At 37.6% G+C, this 26,976-nt stretch overlaps 1 long non-coding RNA gene and 1 pseudogene across 1 annotated transcript; one reads left to right on the top strand and one right to left on the bottom strand.

Annotated features, from left to right (window-relative positions):
• Positions 1-26,976, top strand: part of LOC137007702 (uncharacterized) — a 1,237,067-nt pseudogene that overhangs the window by 935,301 nt on the left and 274,790 nt on the right.
• Positions 372-1,869, bottom strand: LOC137007925 (uncharacterized). The gene is made up of 3 exons (XR_010892724.1): positions 1,698-1,869; positions 580-639; positions 372-463 (listed from the first exon to the last, which is right to left on the bottom strand). It is a non-coding gene; the product is annotated as an uncharacterized lncRNA (long non-coding RNA).

Below are 26,976 nucleotides of genomic sequence, written 5' to 3'. Positions count from 1 at the left end.
TTGAGAGAGGAAATGTCATTGCTATGAAGGCCTCACTGAGCCATCGGATTTCAACAAAAATATTTTTATTTGTGTTCTGAAGATTAATGAAGGTCTTACAGGTGTGGAACGGCATGAGGGTGAGTAAATTACAGAATTTTAATTTATTAATTAGTTTTCAATCTTGATTTCAAACTTTTGGCAAGTAGCATATAAACACACACACTACATTTCTTTAGTAGTTGTAGGTTGACAATTCCATTTCTTACCATTCTCTGCATAAAACCTCTGTCTGACAGACTTTGCTCCAGCCGGTCTAGATCCTCAGTGGATGCAAGAGGAAAGATGCCATCTTCCTCATCATTTTGCACTGCCACTGGGGGTAAAAAGCGCCTGTTTCCCACTAGAGACTGGACCAGTGAAGTCAGGTGGTTGATCTTCATGTCCATTTTCTCTAGTGTTTCTAGAATGGCCCTTTCTACAGCTGCAGTACAGAAGAACATTTAATTTGGCATGTAGTTTTAATTAATAAAATAATGCATTTTAATTTTTTTTTTTTTTTTTTTTTTTTTTTAAGTTGATGAATAACGAATAACTTACATGTACATTGATTTGGAACCAGACGCAAGACTGGATTTTCCTGTCTCACACCAGAAGTACCTATAAGTAAAAATTTACTGTGAGGTTTTCAATGTTTTGTGACAATGTTTTCATTGTCACGTGTGCCTCTGACTTGGTGGATGTTACCAAGAACATATCTGGGTTACATTTCACTCTAAATAATGTGACATTTTCATGAAATGACCCCCACTCTTAATACATTTTTTGTTTGTTTGTTTGTTTCACTCTTTTACCTGGATTGGTGAAAGGTTTAGTTCACCCAAAAATGAAAATCATGTCCTCAATTACTCACCCTCATGACGTCCAAACCCGTAAGACCTTTGTTCATCTTCAGAACACAAATTAAGATATTGTTGATGAAATCCGAGGGCTGTCAGTTCCTTCATACTGCCTTTGCAATGAACACTTTGACTCTTCAGAAAGTTTATAAAGAGATCAGAAAAATTCATATGGATTAGTTATCAGTCTGAAGACTTGATTGCTTTATATGATGAACAGATTCAATTTAGGTTTTTACTCACATGTAAACATTGATCATTGATCTTACCAGTGCTGATGCCGCTCTGTCTCCTATTGCGGCCTTTGATTCTGAAATTAGCTTGCTGATGATCAATAAAATGCAGCTCATATATTTTTCTTTCATTGACGTATAATACATTAAATATGCATATAGCATGGGAATTGAAGATCGGATTTATATCCGTTTTGCGGTGACACATTTATGTGGCCAAGAGTAAATTAAATCGTCCAATCTGTAAAAACGCATGAAGTGACCAGATGTAAATGGGCCCTTTATGATCGTTTTGAAGAGTTAAAGTGTCAGATGCAAAGACCATCAATGGAGGAACTGACATCTCTCAAATTTTATCAAAAATATCTTAATTTGTGTTCTGAACGAAGGTCTTACTGGTGTGGAACAACATGAGGGTGAGTAATAAATGACAAATCTCATTTTGGGGTGAACGAACCCTTTAAGAGACACACTGGAGCTGAAAATGGTGGAGTTGGAAAGTAAAAACTATCAGCCTCAGCTTACTTTAAGTTTTCATGATAGCATAAAACAATATATGTACAAAAATACTTTGTAGGTAACATACTCTGTTCTCTTCCTTGGTGGTCACCTGAGGGTCTCAGGACAGAAAAGGTGTGCTCTATGGATTGAACAGATGTAATTATAAGCATTAGATTGTTTAAATGTTGTGAATGTGTTTGATTTCCTCAGGCCTAATTAATGCTCTTGTACCTTGTGTGTTGGGTGGATCAACACCATAGCCGGCTCCGTGATGGCCTGCCTGAGAGATGCCCAGTGTCGCTGAGAAAGGTGGAGCAGGTAAGATTTGCTTGTTACCAACACAAGTTAACAAACACTAATATTTTAACAGAAAAGCATAACACAGATTTTGGTTCACTTCTTATTATAACAGTATGGTTCATTTATTCATTATTACACTGGCATTACCAACAATCTCCAGTCAGTAAATCAGGGTTTTTATGAGTACATTAAGGACTCTAATGTAGTTTTCACACTGGGGATGTGTTGTAGTCCATATTTGAGTGTGATTTATTCCTGGCCCCCCCTGCAGCTTTGGTCTGGTCTAGGGTACGGTACGTACTGTGATACTCATGGTGTACTGAACGTACCCCTGTCCATTCTCAAAATTCAAACAAAAACGTCCATTTTTACGCTCCTTGATATGGCATGACAGATCTCTGTACAGGCGCAAAGTGTGAGAGAGAACGTGATCATCTTTTCCTCTTTAAAGGGTTACTTCACCCAAAAATAAAATTTACACCTGTAAGTCCTTTGTTCATCTTCGCAACACAAATTAAAATTTTTTTGATGAAATCTGGGGGTTTCTGTAGTAGGGATGGGCATTTCAAACAAAAATAATATTTGAAGATCACTGGGAATTATTCAAATATTATTCGAAAATCGCACCCCTCCCCTGCATACACACATGCATGTAGGCCTACTATAATACACTACACACAGAGGGAGGGAAAGAGACAATTCATTGGGGAATAGGCTGTCTTAACCTAAGCCATAGAATGATTAACTAATGACTAAACGCGTTATAACAGAACAGGCCTTGTGAACAGCCTGAATCACAGCACTTGTGTGAACATTGATTTTAACGTCTCTGTTACGTGCCACGCTAGTCTACAGTTTGTGTGTAAGACAACGTGATTGACAGCTTGTAGGTGCGTTATTGGCAGCACGCGCCACCCTCTGTTTACATGAACGTATCACCATTGAGGAATTTTTAAAGATGAAAATCGCACAACCTGTTCAATATTCTATAATTAAATGAACAAATCGATTATTCGAAAATCGTGAGACATCCCTATTCTGTAGTCAATACGACTACAGTGCTTCAACCTTAAAGGGTTAGTTCACCCAAAAGTGGAAATTCTGTCATTAATTACTCACCCTCATGTCGTTCCACACCCGTAAGACCTTCATTCATCTTCAGAACACAAATTAAGATATTTTAGTTGAAATCCGATGTCTCCGTGAGGCCTCCATAGGGAGTAATGTCACTTCCTCTCTCAAGATCCATAAAGGTACTAAAAACACATCTATATCAGTTCATGTGAGTACAGTGGTTCAATATTAATATTATAAAATGACGAGAATATTTTTGGTGCGGCAAAAAAAAAAAAAAAAAAGACTTATTTAGTGATGGCCGATTTCAAAACACTGCTTCAGGAAGCTTTGGAGCGTTATGAATCTTTTGTATCGAATCATGATTCGGATCGCGGTTCAAACCCGCCAAACTGCTGAAATCACGTGACTTTGGCGCTCCGAACTGCAGATTCGAGACACAGATTCATAACGCTCCGATGATTCATGAAGCAGTGTTTTGAAATCGACCATCACTATATAAGTTATTTATTTATTTTTTGGCGCACCAAAAATATTCTCGTCGTTTTATAATATTAATATTAAACCACTGTACTCACATGAACTGATTTAGATGTGTTTTAGTGCCTTTATGGATCTTGACAGAGGAAGTGACATTACTCCCTATGGAGGCCTCACGGAGCCATCGGATTTCAACTAAAATATCTTAATTTCTGTTCTGAAGATTAATGAAGGTCTTACGGGTGTGGAACGACATAAGTGGGAGTAATTCATGACAAAATTTTCATTTTTGGTGAACTAACCCTTTAATGTTATGAAGGGACAAGAATACTTTTTGTGCGCAAAACCAAAACAAAAATAGTGACTTTATTTAACAATTTGAACTGTTGTCATATGGAGTTGATGTAGTGCAGTCTTCCATGTTTATGTCCGAACACCAGCTCAGTATTGGCTGAATCCTGTGTCAGCATCACACGCATCCATCGTTGTGCTCACGTGTACAGCTTCAGCCAGTACTGTTTTTATTTTCGTTTTGCGCTCAAAAAGTATTCGTATCGCTTCATAACATTAAGGTTGAACCACTGTAGTCAGGTTGACTATTTTAACTATGTCTTGACTACCTTGACTACAGACATCAAAAGGTGCAATGATGTTGCTGCCTATGTGTGGTTCAGGAACCAATGGATTTCATCAACAATATCTTAATTTGTGTTCTGAAGATGAACGAAGGTCTTATGGGTTTCGGCTGACATGAGGGTGAGTACTTGATGACAGAAACTTCATTTTTGGGTGAACTAACCCTTTAATAAATCATTGTGAATTCATTGAGTTTTGTTACTGTTTTCAGCTCACATTCTGACAATCAAGCATCTGAGGCAGCGTTCGTGACGCGTTGTATTAGTAGTTATATTTGATTATTAAAATAAGTGATTTAATAAATGATCAATCACATCAACTCATTTTACAATCCTATTAGCCCTTTATTTAGATTAAAAAGCGGCATGTGCACTCCCTGTCATGCTGTTGGCTATATGCCACTGCAGTAAACGCATATCACAGTATTAATGCTAATGATTAATCTATCAGTTCATTTAAATGATCAGTATTGGGTATTTGTGTAAATTGACATCCCTAATTACGACTTACAGGACATCCAGAAAGTATTCACAGCGCTTCACTTTTTCCACATTTTGTGTTACAGCCTTATTCCAAAAGTGATTAACACAATACCCCACCATGACAATGTGAAAGAAGTTTGTTTGAAATCTTTTCAAATATATTAAAAATAAAAAAATTAAAACAAATCTCATGTACATAAGTATACACAGCCTTTGCTCACTACTTTGTTATAGCACCTTTGGCACCAATTACAGCCTCAAGTCTTTTTGAGTATGATGCGGTAAGCTTGGCACACCTATTTTTGGGCAGTTTCATTCATCTTTGCAGGACCTCTCAAGCTCCACCAGAGAAATGCTGGAGCTCTGTCAGAGTGACCACTGGGTTCTTGGTCACCTCCCTGACTAAGGCCACGTTCTCACTGTCAGTTTTTGGGATTGACAATCGCATTTACTTACAGGTGTCAGTCTTAAAGTCTCGTTCACACAGCAACTTACAGTAGCGTCTGGAACACAGTAGCGTCTGTATGAACGTCCAACGAGAGTCAAGCCCATATTCTCTTACTAGTAACCATAACAACAGTGACCAACATAACATTAAAGATGGCGACGTCCATAAAACTGAAAAGTATTATCACTTTTGACGTGACGAGACTAATTGAAGCGCAAGTTCACCCATCAAACATGGATGCAAACTCCTCACCTTTCAGTGACAACTCACCTTTTTGAGATTAAAATAGGTCAATTATGGGATTTGCATAGATCCAATGAGAAAGTGTTTTTATGGAGGTGAGGGGGTGGGGTCTTACAAGGGTACTTGGTGGTTTCAATAAGTACTGTACATTGTTTCCTTTACGCTTACTTTAAAAACTAATGTCTTTTAAAGGGGAATATTTTATGTATTTGAGGTCTGAGATGTGGGAACGGTGAAGAGAGAGAGAGCAAACAGTTTGCAGTTTAGCTCAGTATTGCCGTCTATTCAGCCAATATTGTCTTAAATATTCTGCATTACAGTTTTGAATATATACGGTATTAAAAATAAATCAGGCACATATAAATGTCCTGAAACACGACTTCTGGCTGCATGTCAATATCCATGGATTAGGTTTATTTGACAAGTTGTAAGGAACACTTTCAAGCCCAACCTTTAGTGTAATCGTTAGTTTTACTTGAGTTTTCGGAGTTTCCTCTGTTAAATCCAGTCACGCAGAAGGTCCTTTTGCCACTCAGTCCAGCTGAGGGAGCGCGTTCCGGCGGGAAAGTGACGTTGGTGCATACCCTCTATACTTAAGCACATGTTTTTTTGTTTGTTTGTTTTTTAAATAAATTTGCAAAGATTTCAAACAAACTTCTTTCATGTTGTCACTTGTTTGTAGAATTTTTGAGGGGAAAAAATGTATTTAATCCTTTTTGGAATAAGGCTGTAACTGAGAATACTTTCTGGTTGTATTATATATCTGCACAAAATGATGTGAATGCACAAGTGAACTTGAGTGTGCTGTTGTTTCTTCTTTTGTTTTATTTATTTTCATTATTTTTTTTCTTACTCTGTGTTCTTCCTTGGTGGTCACAATCACCTGAGGGTCTCAGGACAGAAAAGGTGTGCTCTGTGGATTTGAAAAGATAATGTAATAAACAGTTTTAGATTTTGTTGAAGTTGAAATGTTTTTGGTTTCTTCCTCCCTATTCTATTGTAATTAATGCTCTTGTACCTTGTGTGTTAGGTGGATCAACACCATAGCCGGCTCCGTGATGGTCTGCCTGAGGGATGCCCACAGTCGCTGAGAAAGGTGGAGAAGGTAAGATTTGCTTATCAACACAAGTAAACGCACAGAAAAATGTGTTGCTAATTGAAATTTTAGGAAAGAATAAAACCAAAGAATTACATGAATTACAACTAGAGATACACCGATGTATCAGCCAATACAAGCAATTATTTCTGTTATCAGCTGATTGTTTAGAAACTGCTGATATTCAGGACAGTTTATATGTTCTCAATCAAAACGGGCTGGAAAAAAGTGTTTAGACGGCAAATCTTGCTGTGTGTGTGAAGAAAATTAAAATTAACTCAACAAACGCATTAACAGTTAAAAATAGGGGTGTAACGATACATCGTTATATCACGATTGCGATATAAAACGCGATGATATGTATCGGTGATATGATTCGATATGATCCGTGATATAGGCCCGGTTTCACAGACAGGGCTTAGGCTAAGCCAGGATTAGGCCTTAGTTATATATCTCATAACTTATATCCTAGTTCAATTAGGATATTTAAGTAGCTTTTATAAATGTACACTAGAAAAAAAACATTACTGGTGTGCATCTCCTTAGCTGTTATAAATTCACTGAAAACCACAGCTTCTTGGGGCTTATTGCTTTATTACAACTCTGTAATAGTGATCAAATGTAACTTACTCTGTGTTCTTCCTCGGTGGTCCCCTGAGGGTCTCAGGACAGAAAAGGTGTGCTCTATGGATTGAAAAGATCTAATATTATGCTGTTTAAAATTCTGTAAAGTGCTCTAAATAGCTTCTCTTGTTTCCTCCTCCTTATTGTAATTAATGCTCTTGTACCTTGTGTGTTAGGTGGATGAACACTCCAGCCGGCTCCGTGATGGTCTGCCTGAGAGATGCCCACAGTCGCTGAGAAAATTGGAGTGGGTAAGTTGCATTTATTACATTTGCAAATTAACAGTACATTGCAATTGCAATTTGAACTGTGTTTTTTTTTTTTTTTTTTTTTTTCATTAACTTGATTCTATTTGGGTGTAAAATTTACTTAAGTGAATTTATGTGCATTTATCTTACTCTGCGTTCTTCCAAGGTGGTCCCCTGAGGGTCTCAAGACAGAAAAGGTGTGCTCTATGGTTTGAACGCAAAATATGTTATTTAGTTTTAGATTGTTTAAATGCTGTGAATGTGTTTCTGATTTCCTCATCCCTGATTGTGCTCTTGTACCTTGTGTGTTAGGTGGATCAATACTCCAACCGGCTCCGTGATGGTCTGGCTGAGAAACACGCACTGGAGCTGCAAAAGGTGGATTGTGTAAGTTGCACATGTAATTGTGAGGTTACTGTTCCTCCATCAATAGGGCATTTCCCCATAACTTACACACTTTAAAGATGATAAACATAATTGTAAAAGTAATGCATATGAAGTTTCTCTATGTATTGATAGCCTCCACTCCAATATTACTGCTACGCAAGACTTGATAGAGAACTCTGTATTTGCGCGTTGTCTGAAATAAGTGTGTGCACGCTCTCACAGAAAAATAAAAAATAGTTTATGGGTTAGGAATGACACAATTCACAAAAGTTAAAATAACCCATTAATTGGATCACATGTTTGACTTCATTTGAGCATTCCCACCAGCCAGATACAACTAATAATTTACCTTGAAAGCTGGGGAGACTCTCACACCAGGTCTGCTGTTGGTCTTCCATATCACTTTGTTGCTGATTAACAAATGCTGTTGACAGTCGGGGGGTCATTAGTGATGTTCATTTTGATAGCTACAGTTCTGCATCTGTATGTTTCAACAGTTATTTAATTCAGCGGTTCTTAATTCTTTTCCTGCACAGGAAATCTGTTAAGGTTTAGTTCAATTAGGAACATTCATTCAAGGATTTGCGCAACGCCACTGCCTGATGAAACTAGAGAAGTGTGACGTAATATAACTCTATGAATAAATACAATTTAAAGGGATGTCTTATGCACTTTAATGTCCTTTGAATGGAAAATATATGCTCCCTTCGAACTGGAATCATGGTGGATCCTGTGAAATCCACGGTCGAATAGCACAAATGTCTGAAGTGATAAGAGATATACAAAATGTGACGAACAGGATTAAGAACCGCTGACATAGTTGTAGCTTTAAATAATAATTGTAGATTTGGATAGAACAATTAAAATGATTTAAGATAAGAGATCTTCAGACTTACAGTTGCTTAAAGAGTTTACAGCTCTGCTCTGCAAAACCTGAGGTTGCACAACAGGACCTGATAAAAGGGAAATTTTGTTTTTGTATTCTGGCTGTTATGCACTTTTAATCTTACTTATTTCATACTGGGCCGTTCTGTGTAAATCAACCAAATTTGAGAATTACATAGATCAATTTTTTGATGTTGAAAAAAAATGTTGAAGAAAGAAAAACAAATGGTGATGAAAGCAAAAATATTGAATGTCATGGATCTGTCACGGATCCCTTGTCCCCAGAACTCCAAATCCCATGATCCTCCTGTTCTCCACACCTGCACTCACTTCCCTCGTCATCTCCCCATCATCACAGATCATCGTCACCTGTACTCTCTCATCTGCACTGCCTTTATATTGGACTCACTCCCTTCACTCCTTGTCCGTTCTTAATGTTATGTTAGATGGTTAATGTGTGTAAAGTGTGTATTCTCCTGCGTTCTTCAGTAAATACCCTGTGTGTGGAAATCCATTTAAGTATCTTCTCTTCAGCACGTACACCATTGTAACAGGATCATGAATTTTTTTTTAATTGTCATCAACACATAAGATTTTACTAATATACTACCGATCTCTGTAAAAATAACGTTTTGAAAAAAAAAATTAATTTTGACGCACACACACACAAAAAATCATGGATTACTCAAATATACATCCATGACATTTAATAGTTTGGCTTTCTTCATTTATGCATTTCTTTCACCAGGGGGGAAAAAAAATTAAAATTGGAGTTTAAATGTAATGTGTATTGTTATTCATAGCATTCATTTTATTACCATGTTTTACATGTTTTTACATTTATTTTCCATTACCTTTTTTCTTTGTGCGTTTTGGAATTGATGGAGGTTTTGGTGCTGGTGGAACACTTTCTTTGTCTGCAGTTTTTCTTTTTTTAAGAGGTGGTTGTTCTGGTGCCTCATCATCCGATGAGTAGATGTGGTTGGAGCACAGTTTCTTTCTAGGAACACAAAGAAAAAAGTACAACTGCACACAGTAATTGCCCCTTGTGTGATGTAGCAAATACTCATATAAATGGACTAAAAACATTTTATGCTTTATTTCTCCTTAAAGGGATAGTTCACCCAAAAATAATAATTTTCATAATTTACAATAAGACCTTCGTTCATCTTCAGAACACAAATGAAAATATTTTTGATGACATCCAGTAACTTTCTGACCCCCCGTAGACAGCAATGCCACTACCACCTCTTTTTGGTAAACGCAGCACAAATGCAGCGGGTTCTGTGTCAAAACGCCGGCTCCTGCTTCAGCACCACGCACATACCTGTACATCGTGGTGCTCTTGTGCATGCGTGATGGAATCTGACATGGTAGAGGAAATTGTTGAATTATTTTCAACAATTTTTGTTGTTGTTGTTGTTGTTTCTTGCTCAGAAAAAGGGTTCTCATCGCTTCATAAAATTGTGGTTGAACCACTATAGTCACATGGACTTGTGATGTTATATTTTTAACAATGTCTTTACTACCTTTCTGGTCCTTGAGGGGGTAGTTGCGTTGATGTCTGAGCGTAGACGTCAACATAATTTGTGTTCAGAAGATGAATGAAAGTCTTGCAGGTTTGAAACGACTTGAGGGTGAGTACTTGATGGCAGAAACACTTTAAAACCTGTAACAATCATACTGAAGCTGCTATTCAATTATTTAAATATTCAGTTGAACTATGGTAAAGTTGGTTGAAATGAAAGTATATGGCATTTACATGTGTTAAAACATTTCTTTGTCTTTTGTGAGGACTTACTTTGGAATCCTTTTTCCAGCAATTTCGGGTTCTGAATTTATGTCGGATGTATAGCTGGCCTTCTTCCAGTTGTTGGCTACATTTTGAAAAGATGCTGAAAAATGAAATACAGGTAAGGTTTCAGTTTTGTTTATTAAAGCTTTATGTGAGACCACATTTTACAGTATAGATAAATGTACAAAGATTCTGAAAAATGAAATGCAGGTATGCTGGGTAAGATCATGTTTAATTTACAGTATAATTTACTCTTACCTGACTCGTGCAGGATTCTTGTTTTATGCCGGGTCCACCCCTTCTCTGGCTGTGGTGTCTCCATGATTTTAACACTCTTTAACAGCCTGTCAATGTCTTTATATGGTGGCCACCGGGAGTATCCGTCAGCATACCAGGACTTGGCAACTGGTCCAGTCGTCCCTTCTCCCTCAAACTCCACTATTAGGTACATTTTTTTTTTTTATATATATATATAAGAGAACTGCCAGCCTGAAACCCATATTGTGTATTAACTTGGATAAATTCAACTATGTAATTCAAATGCATAAACTATGGAACAAAAAGTGCTGATAAAGAATTAATCTGTATGTAAAAGTGGAATTGCAACAAAATGATGTTGATGTGGGACAAGAAAAATTTTGTTCTCTATTTCCTCAAATTTGCAGAACTCGACGGTGGTTGAGAGATCGTCAACTAAATAAATGCCGAGTGTAGAGGATGGTAGGGGATAGTCAAAAAAAGATTCCTGATGGTTGAAGGTGCTGTAAGCTACATAAATTTCATCCCTGAATGAAATGATATTTTGCAGCTTTGCAACTTTACCGCCGATGTAAACGTGACTGTTTGCCCAGTCCAGTTTAAGAGCGTAAGGGCTTGTCCTTAACTCTTTATACTGTGTCGCTTCATGAAAGGATGCAGGTAGAGGACCAGTTGCATGCTGTTTTTTGAGCAGATGCGGCCTGGTTTTGTGAGGTTTTTTGCAGCTTCTTTGCATCTCTGAGAATCTTTTTATTATTTGACTCAGAGGGCATGTTGGTTTCCTCAGAAGCCTTTAGAGTTTGTTCAGGTGATTCTCATACTTGAAAGCACTGAAGTTGTCTAGCACGCCATGCTTTTTTGCTTCATCTGCAAGATGTACAAGGCAGTGTGCATTATAGGACAGGAATTGTGGCCCATACAGTTGACCGAAGTGATTGACGAAGAGAACCAGTATGTCATTGGCATAATCACAGTAATCTTCCATCAGACTGTTGTTGCACAGGATGAAGATTCCCACAAAAAGCAGCAAGAAGTTTTTGTACACCTCTGTGGTAAGGAGATCTTTCAACATAACAGGTCTGGTATACAGTAAAAACTGCCTGAACTCTGTTGCCTTCCACCTGTCAATTTCCCTCAGTGCCCTTGGTTTCCTTGCGAACTCCATGGGCACGCTTCTCTGAGCACTCACTAACCTTTCTGTTAATGTGTTTATTTGAAATCCCGACAGCCTACAAGTGAGAGGACCCATCTTCAACCACAAGTGGAGAAGTCTTCTCATGATTCCGAGGCACACGAGGTGCATGTAATCGAGGGGGATGCCAGAGACCATATCCAGGGAAGTTTGTTCAAGGGGTGACGTGCCATGATGGTGATCAGAATCGGTCTTGTTTCTGAAGCTCTCATTGGTTCTTAGAGGCATGTCGCTTCTTGGAAATGTCATCCTGTTTTCCAGGTACACTCCATCCTGTGTGCATTTTTCACATCCATGATAGCCTGTGTGACCTTTGATGTTTTTTAGGAATGCACGAGCAGGTGCGTCGCAAACCATCGAAGAAAGTTGTAAAGCTAACCTCACTCCTTCAAACTCAAATCCATTACCCAATTCATTTACTTCCGTGATGAAGTCTTCGAGATACTCGGTCAGTGAGGTAGGTTTACCTGTGCCACAAAATAAAGCTATTGTCACTGGTTCTTCTTGTTGGATATTTTGCAGTGTTCCAAGAATGGGCCAGAACTGTGTTGACGAACTCTTGTAGAGGGGCAGACCATCGATGTTGACCTGAAGCTCCAATGTGTGAATGTTGCTCAGAATCTTGACATTCTGATGTAGCACCTCTGTGATTGAATTTAGTACTCCAAAATGGTAATACTGGCCACCAGCTTTGTGTTGTATTTGAGGGTTCCCACGCACCGTTCCTAGCAACGTTCTTGAGTCTTTTGGCAGATTCAAACTATGTTGACGTAGTATGTTTAGTAATGAATTTAATGCCACGTGTGAGATTTTGTTTTCAGTAGCCCAGGTTGCCAAATCTTCTTCTAGGGAAGTTGGATCGGTTTCAGACTCTGACTCGGGGTCTGATTCACTGTCATCAAGAACACTTGCCATATTGATGGCTTCAGTCTCGTCAATCTGAGAAAGACAGTCCATAAATGTGTCTTCATCATCGATTTGACATGGACAGATGTTACGTGAGTCACTGTGAATGCAACTCAACTCCGTCCCTGAAGTTGTTGCATTTATTGTCTGCAGTTGTTGATCCACCTTCTCCTTGGCTTTTCTCCTCAGTGTCCAATAAGACGGCTCATTGCAAGCCATAGTATTAAGACCTTAACACAAACAAACCCTTTTTTGTTGTTTGTTTACTGGCCTACCAAGATATTTGCATCAACACAATTGATGTATTATAAAGCATTATCAGTTGAACTTAAAGGATGATGACTTCAGATGCAAAAGCCTCTAAGTGTCATCTAAAATGTTCTTATAAAGTGAGCATTTTTATCAGGCTCCTGTTTTAAATGGCAATGAACAGGACCTATCAATTGCCATTAAAGTGAAATTACTGAACCTAAACATAGGAGCCTGATAAAGATGCACATTTTATAAGAAAATTTCAGATGGCACTTGGAGGCTTTTGCATCTGAAGTCTACACAGACACATACATAACACACACACAAAATTTTGAAGTTTGGACTAGTAAGGAGGATAATGAGTTTCTTATGTTTAGAAAGGCTATGTTTATCTGATCAAATACAGTAAAAACAATTGTAAAAAAATTAATTTTATTTAAATATTTAAGAATGGTATGTATTCCAGTGGTGTTGATAATCATTTGATAAGAAATGTTAGAAACATCAGAATGATTTCTGAAGGATCATGTGACACTGAAGACCATATAATGATGCTTAAAATTCAGCTTTGATCACAGGGATAAATTACATTTTAAAATATGTTCAAAAAGAAAAGCTATTTTAATTTGTAATAAAATTTAGCCATTTTACTGTTTTACTGCATTTGATTTAATAAATGGAGTCTTGGTCATATTTATACTCAACAATATAAACTAAATATCTTGCTGTATCATAAAAGTTATCTTGCTGTCTAGATCCATTTCTGTACTTCATATTCAATCTGTTCTTCAAATGAGAGTATTGAATAGCAAAGTGTCTCGCGGGAAGTGAATTCGGATTCTCTGTTTCAGGGCATGCGATTGGCTGTTCGCTGCTGATGTCACACTTTCAAGTGCGCGCGCCCAAGAACTCCAGTTCAAATCCCAAGTCGACGGATGGACGGAGTTTGATCGGCGTCATGGTACCAGCAAAGCATGCATATCTTGAGGCTTGTTCGAGATACATCGGCGCTGCACAGACCGATCGGCGAATGACATCAAAGTACCGCGAGAGCGATTGGAGACCAGACTACTCCTTATGCTTTTGAATCGCTCTCGCGGTACTTTGATGTCATACACTGATCGGTCTGTGCAGCGCCGATGCATCTCGAACAAGCCTTTGGTTTCGTGATCTTGACTGTGTGTTGCACAAGCGGCAACCTCCCCCTTTCTCTCGTGAAGCCAATACGGAAGTAACTTAAACTGCGATTCATCGACTGGCCGCTAGGGACAGGCTCCAAAAGAGAGCAGAATCTCATAGAGTCCCATGTTAAATTGGCCAAGTTTATAGCAGAAAAAAACATGTTTACAAGTTGGTTCAAATTGTGGTTTTGGTCTATACTGCTATTTTTGCCCTTCATGACAACTCTGAGGGGGTGAATTTTTTTATAACTTATCCGTTTAAATTATATTAAGCCTTAAAGTTCTGCATAATTAAGGGCGTGGTCACTTGAGTGACAGGTAGATTGCGCTGCTGTCTGAGCCGTCATGTTACCTCAGCTGCCGCTGAATTTGGCATCTCAGCCGTATTTGTGCTCGATTATTTTATACAATTATAAAATATGGCTTGCTGCATAATATTCGAGACTGATGTGTGTCTGTGTAGATGTGCATGCATGCGGAAGAGACACAGAACACACGTTGTTGGATCGTGGCATTGGCTGAAAGTTTTGGTTGTGAGATTTATACTGCAATGACAATGGCGGGAGGATATCAAAATCCGACAGCACTGCTTGGATATTATAACTAAAACTGCTGCACTATTTTGAAAAAAATATACTTTGGACACAGGCTCATTTGTTTGTTAGATACGATCGCTGCTCATCCTTTATTGAAGAACGACGACAGAGAGCAGATCATTCAGAAGAAATGTGACATGTTTTTTTGTTTTGCAATGGACATTCATATTTTACCCAAGTGCCACGGATTGGATTCATCTCGCGATCTCTATTTCATTATAAAGGTATGAAGTCCCATTTGATTTTCCATGTTGTTATTTGCACAACCAACACTACTGGTGTTGGAGCATCTATATCTTAAAAAACACCGTAGATTGACAGTAAACCTTTAGAACGTTCTGATGATAAAACTTATCTTCATTAATATTTTTGATCGTATCTTATTTAGATATATAACGTTAGCTCCTTTGCTGCTAACATAGTCACGTCGAGCTAGGCAGGCGTGGTTTCAGCAACCGTCACATCAGCTCAAACCACCTCCCCGCCTCTTTGCCCATTTTCAGTTATCCGGGAGTGACGTGCTGTGACGCGCAGCTAAGATGGCCGCGGCCTCATTTAGGCGTAAAAACTGCTGTTCAGAACTCTATGGGTGACGTCACGGACGCTACGTCCATATTTTTTTACAGTCTATGGTGTTGCACTGCCATTCTCGTACATATGGAAAGCCTTTTTAACATTTAAAAGTTAAGTTCGACTATCCGGAATTAACGTTGTAGATATCACCGACGTCTTTCTGACTAGTCGGAATTACATTTTGGATAGTCGGAATTGTCATTCGAGATATCTGTAACGTAATTGTGACTAGTCGAAACGACAGAAAGAGATATCTGTAATGCGGTTTCGACTAGGCAAAACTGAATTACGGATATCTGCAATGACGTCATTGAAAACGACATTCAACTCGTCACACATCTTAAATGACAATTGCAGATATCCGTAATTCAGTTTTGCCTAGGCAGAATGAAGGTTAAAGATATCTCAAACGTCATTATGACTAGTGATTATGGCATGGTGCCAATCAGTGCTAATTGCGAGTTAACAGGTGCGATTTGAATGATTAGAACAACAACACGCTCAGCTCCCGCCTAAAAGTGCCGGCCTAATTTGCATAAAGATATCTGCAACGTCATTTCGCCTAGTCAAAACTCTAATTCGAGATATCTGCAATTACATTTTGACTAGGCGGAATGAAAGTTACAGATATCTCAAATTTCAGATATCTCTAATCAAAATTCATTTCAAGATATCCATAACTTGATAATAGATATCTACAATTAAATTATGACTATCCCTAACTCCAGTTTGAGATATCTACAATGCCATTTTGACTAGTCGTAATTCCGGTTACAGATATCTACAACGTCATTTCGCCTAGTCAAAACTTAATTTGAGATATCTGAAAAGGAACATGTAGATATCTTGAATTGAGTTGAATTAAAGATATCTTGAACTGGAGTTGTGACTAGTCAGAATCAAATTGCAGATATCTCAAACTGGAATTACAGATATCTACAATCCAGTTACAGATATCCGTAATTCACATAGTGGATATCTGCAACTGAATTGTAGATATCTGTAATGATAAACCCCATACAAATGAATGGCAAAAGTGATGTCATTTGTCCTAGGAAGAATGTCTTTGTGGATATCTGAAATGACAATTATGGATAGGAAGAACGTAGTTGCGGATATCCGAAACGTTCTTTTCGACGAGGCAAAACTGAAATACAGATATCCGCAACGCATATCCAGTCTAGCTGTTAAATGTTAATACGGCTTGCCATACGTACAGGCTCCTTCTGTGATTCACCGAAGCGCGTCTGAATTCAAGCTGGAAACGGCCTTGGTCTGTCCCAGGGTGTCATCGTCACTCACGAAGGTAACGTTAATCATGTTTACAGTTTTTTCCAATTGCTAACACACTAAAATGACATGCACAGCACAATTATTTAAACTGACACACAGAGAGCAAAACTTCTTCTCAAGTCTCCAAAAGTCTAAACACCTTTTCTGTTTTACACACATTTTGCATTTCAAAATAGCACTTTTTAAATTCACTAAATACAGTTCTCTGCATAAGACACAACAATCTGACATAAAGTCACATGTTTGCCATTTCAAAACACTGCCATTCAAAATGACACTACATGAGCTAATTGGCCAATTACATGTGCCACCTGGCCAAACACCTCAGTGGTTAATTGTTAACACTTCAATCAGGATGTAAGCACTATGAAAAGACCACAGGTGAGAACCTTTTTTTTACAACAACAATGGAAGACATTGCAGAGAGAGGAAGAGGAAGAGGAAGAGGGAGGTTGAGAATAAGAGGGGGAGGAAGAGTGAGAGGTAGGGGTAGAGCAGGTAGAGGAGTTCATGGCCAAAGAAGACAAACACTTTCAAATGAAATCAGAGCAACCTTAGTAGATCATGTCATCAACCATGGGTTGACAATGCGTGAGGCTGGACAGAGAGTGCAGCCAAACTTGAGCCGTTTTACTGTCGCCTCTGTCATCCGGACCTTTAGACTGGAGAACAGGTATGTAACCAAAATTTCATGTAGTACACATGTAGTATACCCCATGTCATAGTGTATCAGTTGGGTGACACCTGTTTACTTAGTGTATGACATCAGCCATTCATGAACTGTACAAGTTTCCTGTACAATGTACTCTACTGTGGGGGAAAATATTTAGGCTGCATTGTCCAAGCCCTATATATATTTTTATTTTATTTTTTCTAAAGGACTGAGAGACGACACCATGGTGGAGGAAGGGGCCAAATGTTCACCGGGGTACAGGAAGCTGCCATTGTAAACTTGGTTTTGGAAAATAATGAAATCAGATTACGAGAAATTCAAAGCCACATCATCCAAGACAACACCTTATTCAACAACATTCAACGAGTTAGTCTGTCCACATTGGCTCGCATTCTCAAGCGAAACCAAATCAGAATGAAACAACTTTATAAGGTGCCGTTTGAGAGAAACTCTCAAAGAAACAAAGAGTTCAGACGAGCACATGTGGATGTAAGTACTATATTGACTGCAGTACACTACACACAACATTGTTTCCCAGTGTACTGGATAACACCATATTGACTGATTTTTGTTCTTTGTTTTCAGGGAGTACTGGAAATGGATGCTCATCTATAAAGATGAACTCATGTGGGATTGCATGAGGCTGGGTTCAACCTAGCAAAGACCAGAAGAAGAGGGAGAAACCTCATTGGCCACAGAGCCATTATAGATGTTCCTGGCCAACGTGGTGGGAACATCACAATGTGCGCTGCCATCTCCAATATGCATGGTGTCCTCCACCGTCATGCCAAACTTGGACCATACAACACAGCCCATATTCTCACATTTCTGGACAGACTTCACAACATTCTCATACCACCAGAGCGTATGAATGATGCAGACCATCAAAGAAACCGGTACGTTGTAGTATGGGACAACGTGAGCTTTCATCGTGCAGCCCCAGTCCAAAACTGGTTTGCTGACCACCCAACATTTCTCGTGCAATACCTCCCACCATACTCACCATTTCTGAACCCCATAGAAGAATTCTTTTCGGCATGGCGGTGGAAGGTATACGACCGGCAGCCCTTTGTGCGCATGCCTCTTGTGCAGGCCATGGAAGAGGCATGTGATGAGATTGATGTGGGTGCAATTCAGGGATGGATAAGGCACTCAAGGCGCTTCTTCCCTCGATGTCTGGCAAGGGAAGATATTGCCTGTGATGTTGACGAGGCGTTGTGGCCAGACCCGGCTGTGCGGCAAGATGCTGCCTAATTATTTTTCTTGCCTTTTTTTTTTTTTTTTTTTTTTTTTTTTTACTGTAATATATTTTTTTCAGAAATTTTCTTTTTCAGTTTACTTTTTTTGTAAGAATATTTTTGTTCAGTCCCATGTAAATATATCTGCTGCGCTTATGTTGTACTGACTTGTTTACTGTAGTGAAGGAAAAAAATAAAAATGTTGCAACAGCATGTGTGTGTATCTGCAAATATTTCTGTGCATGTGAACAATCTGATACATATTTTAGTATTATGGCAAAGCATACTAAAGATGGGGGTGCTTTTCATTATGCCCAACAGTGTGTAGGTGGTTAGGCAAAAATCTGGTAATATGAATGAAGTGTGTGCCATTTCATGCAAAAGTTTGATTTTGATAATGCTCTGTGTAGTTTCGGTTGCAGTGCTTCATTTTGCAGGATATATGAGGTATTTTGCAGTTTGGGTGTGTGGTTTTGTGAATTGTGTTAAGTGTTTTGATAAAACCAGACTACTTTGAAAAATTGTGTGTTAGCAATTGGAAAAAACTGTAACACGACCTGTTAGCTGTGCATGTTAATAAATAGTGGGTCTTGCATAATGACCATCATATGTTTAGTGCTTGTGTAACTTAATCCGTCTGTGAAAAATGTGAGTACACTCGATAACGTCCGCTATGGTTTCGGACACCAAATACTTAAAGTGCTCTGTTTGATGGCATAAAATGGCGATTTTTGCATTCGGCACAAGTGTTAAGTAGAGCAGCACTTCAATTTTTTACACGTTACTTTTCTCTGCGCTGAGCTCCAGCCACAATTAAACACACTTGAAGTAGCTGTGTTGAGGCAAATTGGAGCTAAACTCTGCAGGACAGCGGCCTTCAAGGACCGAGTTTGGACACGTATGGTCTAACCAATCAGTATTGAGCAAAGCAACACTTTAGATTTTCCCGCCCCTTTCCCCCGCCCCCCGCGGATGTTGTCAGTCACAGCTGTTTTGTGAGGAACGGAAAAAACGCGCCTATAAAAACTTGTAGGCATTTTGTTTTAATTACGACGTTTGTGTTGGTGATTATTTATTGTCTGTGTATACATGTATAATAATACTTATTTCGAATGTAATCAAACTTCAAGATATCAAAAGGCTGATTAATACTGTATACATATACTTACCAACAACTCGCCGAACTGAAGACAAACTACAAACAAACTTAAAGCCGACTAATAATGAACTAGAAAAACAACAAATTAAAAAAATGTGTAACGACTGAACAGGAACGTAATATATACCCCAGCTAACCAAAATACGTGACTGTTACGTAACTGCAACGTAATTTGGTGACCAAACTTTCGTCGTGGCGACGTAACTAGTTATGTTGTGGCAACCGGAAAAGTGAAATTCCCGGGTACGTTGCCACAAGGTAACTTTGTGACGTTGCCAGTTAGTAACTGCGACGTCGTGGCAACGTTGTGTATCAATAGTTGTGTGCTGGTAATCAGTTGGTAACTTTTATATTTATTTGTTTTTCTATGGGCGGACATGCAGTAGTTTAACCTAATTTATGTAATTTAAAGGCTATTCCAACAGCTGTGAATGATGAATGCAGACCTCAAAATGAATTAAATTCATTTATTGTGAAAAACACACAGAACATGATCAAAACTCTAAATAAAAATAATAAAATACACTCAAACTATAAATAAAAACATATAGCCTACAGCGAAACATAAAATAAAAGCATTCAAGACGTTTTGCACTCAGTATTATTAAAAACATATGCTATGCTAGCGTAACATTTTGCTAACATATATTTCAGACGATCAAGGAAAGATACCATATAATCACAGAGGTAAAAATATTAACAAAAGTACTTGGTAGACTGTGGATAATGTTACTTAACCAATCTGACGCAGTTGTTGAACTTTATTGCTATAAAACTGACGAGAAACACGGAGAAACGTTGACGCTGTCCTCTCCAGCAGCTTGAATGTTTTCCCGGTTGCCATGGCAACTCTAACGGCCACCAGCACTAACGTAAAAACATAACAATAAAAAAAGGTTTTGTGTCTTTCCAAAGTTAACTTTATACATTTTTATAAAAGCCATTTATTCGTTGTCACCTCGGAAAAATAAATTCTTCTCTCAGAAAAATTAACTTCACACTCTTATCAACATACTGTGGGCACGCGCTGTATGTCACGTCACTATATAAAAAGCAGTCATCCATATTCTGACTATTATAACCTTTCATCGAAGTAAAACCATTAAAAGTGGAGGGAAAATCACATTATGAAATTTTTTTTTTTCTCCAAATCATGTTGGTCACAATTATTGGCACCCCTAGAAATTCTTATGAGTAAAATATCTCTGAAGTATATTCCCATTCATATTTAAAAATTTTTAGCACACCAGGGTGACTAGGAGCATGAAATTGTCCAGCCAGGACTTCCTGTTCCACAGGAGTACAAACATGAGGAAACACAAAGGCCAAATTCCCTTAATCATTCATCACAATGAGAAAAAACAAAGAATATAGTTCTGATTTGCAGCAAAAGATTGTCGAGCTTCACAAAATAGAAAGTGGCTGTAAGAAAATAGCTAAAGCATTGAAAATCCCCATTTCCACCATCAGGGCAATAATTAAGAAGTTCCAATCAGTGTGTCTCAATCGTCCTAATGTGAAGTGAGGAGGAAAGTTTGGGTGGACAAAGACTCTCCAAGGATCACAGCTGGAGAATTGCAGAAATTAGTTGAGTCTTGAGTCTCAGAAAGCCTAAAAAAATGATCAAACAGCACCTACATCCCCACAAGATGTTCAGGAGGGTTTCAAGAAAAATCCTCTGCGCTCATCCAGAAACAATCTCCAGCATATTCAGTTGTCAGACAAGACTGGAACTTCAAACGGGACCGGCTTCTATGGTCAGATGACACTAAAACAAGAGCTTTTTGGCACATGGATAAAAAGTACCCCATGCCCACGGTTAAATATACTAATGGATCTTTAATGTTGTGAGCCTATTTTTCTGCTGGAGGTCCTGGACAACTTGTTCAGATACATGGCTTCATGGATTCTAGCAAATACCAACAGATAAAAAATCAAAACCTGACCGCTTCTGCTAGAAATCCAATAATGGGCCGTGGATCTTCCATCAGGACAATGATCCAAAACAAACATCAAAACCAACACAAAAATGTGTCACTGAGCACAAAATGAAGCTTCTGCCATGGCCGTCCCAGTCCCCTGACCTGAACCCTAAAGAAAATGAGTGGAGTGAACTGAAGAGAAGAAGCACCAACATGGAGCTGGAATCTGAAGGATCTGGAGAGATTCTGCATGAAGGAATGGTCTCTGATCTCTTGTCAGGTGTTCTCCAAACTCATCAGGCATTATAGAAGAAGACTCAGAGCTGTTATCTTGGCAAAAGGAGGTTGCAAAAAGTTTTGAATAAAAGGGTGCCAATAATTGTGGCCAATGTGTTTTGGAGAAAAACATTTATTTCATAATGTGATTATGTATACTTATGTGTGCTAAATTGGAACAACTTCAAGTATATTTAGTACACTTTAAGTATATGTCTGTGTAGGGACTAATTACATGCTTGATTAGTGATATTAAAGTGTACTTAATTTGTGTTATAAGTATACTTTATTTGTGTTATAAGTATATATTTTTTGTTACAATAGCTATAAGTTGCATTATAAATATACTTTATTTCTGTTATAAGTATACTTTATTTCTGTTATGAGTACACTTTGTGTTATAAGTACACTTTATTTGTGATTTAAGTACATTACAAAATAATTACGAGTGTCCTCAGAAAACACAAGCAATATACACTGAATATATTATTTTACAGGTAATAGTATATACTGTATGCTCAGTACCTTTGGCTTATTCCAAATATTAAACATTACACACTTTGCAGTCAATAACAATACACTTTCTTATTACTTATACTTTGTATAATAGTCAACATTTGAAGCGGATCAAAACCTTTAATCAAAGTTGTCCTAACTTTTTTGATCCACTTCAAATGTTGACTACTGTACTTTGAATTACATAATCTCACACAATACAGTTGTGCTACTATTTAAATACAGTTTAACACATTTTCCCAAAGTTGAATGCATTTGTTTTCAAGGCCATTAAAATAAATAAAATGTAACAACATCACTAATGAAGAGACATATTTCATTGACAAATCCAATAGTTTTTATTTAAACTTAGATTCAGCAAAACTTACCATGTTTTTCATTAAAGAAAAAATACAAATACTGGACCATGGTGACCCTCTATACCAGTGGTTCTCAAACTTTTTTCCCAGTGGGCCGCACAATGGTCCAAGTGCAAGTCTCACGGTCCGCATATAATTTACATATGACGTCACCAATGCAAACCAATCAGATTTAATGTTATGGTATTAGCAGATAATACTATTATTATACTTAGATGTTGCACACAATAAATAACAAATAAAAACTAACTTACTGACATTAGCTTCACAATAATAATCAGTAATGCTCAATGAACACACAAACTGTATATACAATCACTTTAAGTTGCTATTTAATTCTGTATGACTTTATGACTCTCTTCAACATCATCGCAATAGTCATCAAACAATCACATAAACGCCTTAATAAGCAAATATTACTCAGCTCTTTTTACAAACAACAATGAGTGCACTGTAGGCTAATTACAATCTGACGATATCAAGCTTTCTGTCATGTCGCAATCCCTCGCGCAGCATCGGATCCGCTATAGCGCGCGGCCGAGTTGGGCTCATCCAGCCGCGGGTGCGCTGATGCGGTTATTTTTACTGATTTAAAATACATCAATCAAACACATCGAATTCACAGTTCATTCTTTTGAAATTGTAGGTTTTGCTTATCAAGTAGGCTACTTTACTACAGAGCAAACAGGAAGGCTGCCCATCTCGCTCATTAACAGCAAACTGATTCTTCCATTCTTCTTACCTTTACTGCTGATGCTGCGACTCTTCTTGTTTGCTTGTGTTCCTTCATTTATCTTCCACATTTAGTTTTTTTTCCTTTAATAACAAATTTGACCATTTTGAGGCTTAAATTTACAAAATTAATGGCTACTGTTTGAATTCTTCCTAAGCGCGCACTTGTGTTTGTTTCGTTAACTGAGTGTGATTGCATCATTAGCCTACATTGCCTGATGTCTGAAAATAATAAATACTCACCAAAATTATTTTATATGACAAATAAAGCATTATAGCTCATTTATATTTTTGTTAATTCACTTTATTTAAATTTTAAAACAAAAATAAATTGTATGCTAATTTTTTTTTATTATTATTATTATTGTGGTCGGCATATCTCGGGCCGGATTTACATTTGTGACGGGCCGCAGGTTGAGAACCACTGCTCCACACCCATTCAAACGCTTACTGCGCGTGAAGTGTCGCGTCGCGCAACTCGCGCCCAATTACATCAAAAGTAGCCTATATGCTCACTGGATGTCATGGCAACTGAAACACGGAGGAAAACTTTAAATATCTTGCCTTCGCTTTAATTTCGGACCATCTCCAAAAAGACATAAAACACTAAACAAATGATTTTGACATGCGTTTATCAAAGTAGGAAATCCAGACTTTTAATCCCTTACACACAATTACTGCTGTTGAAATACGAAATGGAGGCGGGTCCGGATTGAATCCCCTCCGGGTCCGGATCCGGACCGGAGTCCGGACTTTGAGAAGTGCTGCTATAGAGACTTTAGATAGTTGAGACTTTACTATAGAGTATAGTTCATACCAATAATTCATCATTTCTGAACATTGACTCTTTATTTACCTTCTTCTCAATATAATTAATGAAAGTTGTTAACGTGAATTATGTAGAATAGCATAGTTCTAATAGGGGCACATTGTAATGCAGTGTTACAACGTGCCCTTTCTGCACAACTGGACTGTCTTCTTCTGGTTTGATCAGAATTAAATAACTATATAAATGGCTAAATAACAGATTAAAGATTTAAATAAAAGCAGATTTGTCTCGTTTTATTTAAACACTAAAAACTGAGAAGAAAAAATAATTTCAGTTAGAAATTTACTTTTGCTGTGGTTAAATATATTTTTTAAAAATATCTTCCAAAAATTTTTAAAGGTTTTTTTTTATTTTTTTTTTATACATATATAGTGATATGGCAACTGGTAAATACACTAAGTTTTGTCATACTGGCATTTGTGGAAAGTTTTGAACCATGTGTGTGCCCCACATTATTGTGCCCCACTCACCCCAGTACTAAATTGGCAATCAGAATCAGCCATCATGAATAGTGCATTGGTGCTAATAAATCTAAATATGACACACAAAAGGTACTATACTTTATCTCATTTATTTTGCTCAAGAGCATTATACATTTGAGTCTACTCATCATATTAACAATAAATTCTAACCACAGGTTGAGAGCTTAAATTCCAACCACACAAAGTCTTAGTTCAAAGTTGGTGTTTCCCAAAAACACAGTTCCAGTGTTGGTAATGTTGAAATGTCCAACCATAGATGGCTAAGGATGGTTTTGGAAAACAAACCTCTGAGCTGTAGAACCACAAATACAGAATGAAGGCATTAACATTAGTTAACTACATTGGTTAACATAGACTAATTCTTTTACTAGAGATGTGCGAGATTATTCGACTAGTCGATTAAACGATACTGCTGCTGTAAGTCGACTTGTATTCGTTTTTTTTTTTTTTGCACTTTTACCTCCGTTTCACAGACAAGGTTTAAGCCTAGTTCTACTAAAATGCATGTTTGAGCTGTTTTAACTAAAAGCAATTTACAGTAGCATAACCTAATATATGTCAATGCCATTGTTTTGTTTTGTTGATGTGAAGTTATTAAAGTTGTTTTTGTAATTGTAGTATGGACAAGGAAGAGCTGGTCAGACATGGAGGAGAAAGAAGTGGGTCTTTGGCATGCTTGCCATAAAGGGTCATAGAACGGCGCTCCAGAAATGACCTGCTTCCTATTATTAGAAGACATGTTCGCCAAGGGTCTACCATTTTAAGCGATGAGTGGAGACCCTACAGAGCTCTATCAAGTCTTGGCTACACTCACTACTCAGTAAACCACAGCAGATGGTTTGTTGATCCAAACCATGGTGGACACACGCAAAATATTGAAAGAGCTTGGTTAACCTACAAAAGCCAAATTTGGCGCCTGAGAGGAAATAGGACAGAGAAGCTTCTAAAAGAACATTTGTCTTTTAGTGAGTGGACTTACTGGCTGGGATACAAGCACAAAGATGGCCCTCTAGGTCATCTTCTGAAAGACATTAGAAGGCATTTCAGCAATTAATTTCTAGAAGGCAAAAAAAATAAAAAAAAATTTCCCTAGTTCAGGCATTACATGGTTTAATGTTTATGTGAGGCTGTCACATTAAATGAAAATGGTACTAGACGCTTAATAAATAATTATAAAATGTATAAATGTTTATAAAAGTTACTTGTTTCATGCCTCATGTTTAAAGCAATTTCCAGTCATGATTTGTGCAACCAAACACTAAAATCATGTTTGAGATTTTTGGTGAAATTTTGTATATTTTTAGATAACCCCTTTATAAGTATGTAGTAACACCTGAGTCATTACTAGTTAGTTACCATGATCTTCACTTTAGAATACTGATCCAAATAATTATTAACTCCTTTATAAGTATGTAGTAACACCTGAAGTCATTCTTCACTTTTATTATTCATAGCATTTGGATGGTTGATGACTTAACATGTTCCAGTACACGACTCTAGTTATTCAATGACAGTCCAGAGGTATGCTGCAAAATTGGCCACATGACAAGTAAGATCCCGACAACTGCATTTTAAAATCCATTTCTTTAAAATTATTCAGTTGATAAATAAGTTCTCTAGGAGACAGTATAGACTTATTATTGACAGTTTTACCAAACCATAAGTCTGCTATTACATATTGACAATGTAAGCAACCTTGTGTATTAATTTACAGTAGTAGTTAAAATGTTAATGTAGTGCTAGTCATTTGTCCTGCATTAGTTATTGATTAGTTTTGCATGAATTATGAAACTTTTTCAGTAGTTCTCTAGGAAGCAATAAAAAAAACAGTAGTTATTAATTAGCTAATAGATAACTACCACTTTCATCTGAGCGCTATTACTTACTAATTTGTTAATCAAAGATTTTTGTTAGTTATTAGAAGTTACTATATTGTTAATATGGTGTTACTCATTTGTTCCTATGTAGTTATTCATTAACGAAGGATCAGTATTCAAAGTGTTACCATTTGTCCTTTGTCTGAGTTGCAAGGTGTCAGGTCTGTTGATAAAAGGCAATGCATGGGCGACTGGTTTTTGCAAGTGTTGTTATGGAAATATCAGATGAGGGACGTCAGTACTTTCGCAAACTGGCAAGGACTTGAATGTCCTCAGAACATCCGTCAGCGAACGTTACAAAGCGGACCTTAACGGACGTTCACAACGTTCGGGGGACGTCCCTTGTTTGTAG

Source organism: Chanodichthys erythropterus, chromosome 3 (assembly GCF_024489055.1).
Source record: "Chanodichthys erythropterus isolate Z2021 chromosome 3, ASM2448905v1, whole genome shotgun sequence".
NCBI lineage: Eukaryota > Metazoa > Chordata > Actinopteri > Cypriniformes > Xenocyprididae > Chanodichthys > Chanodichthys erythropterus.
This window is presented reverse-complemented; position numbering and strand designations above follow the sequence as displayed.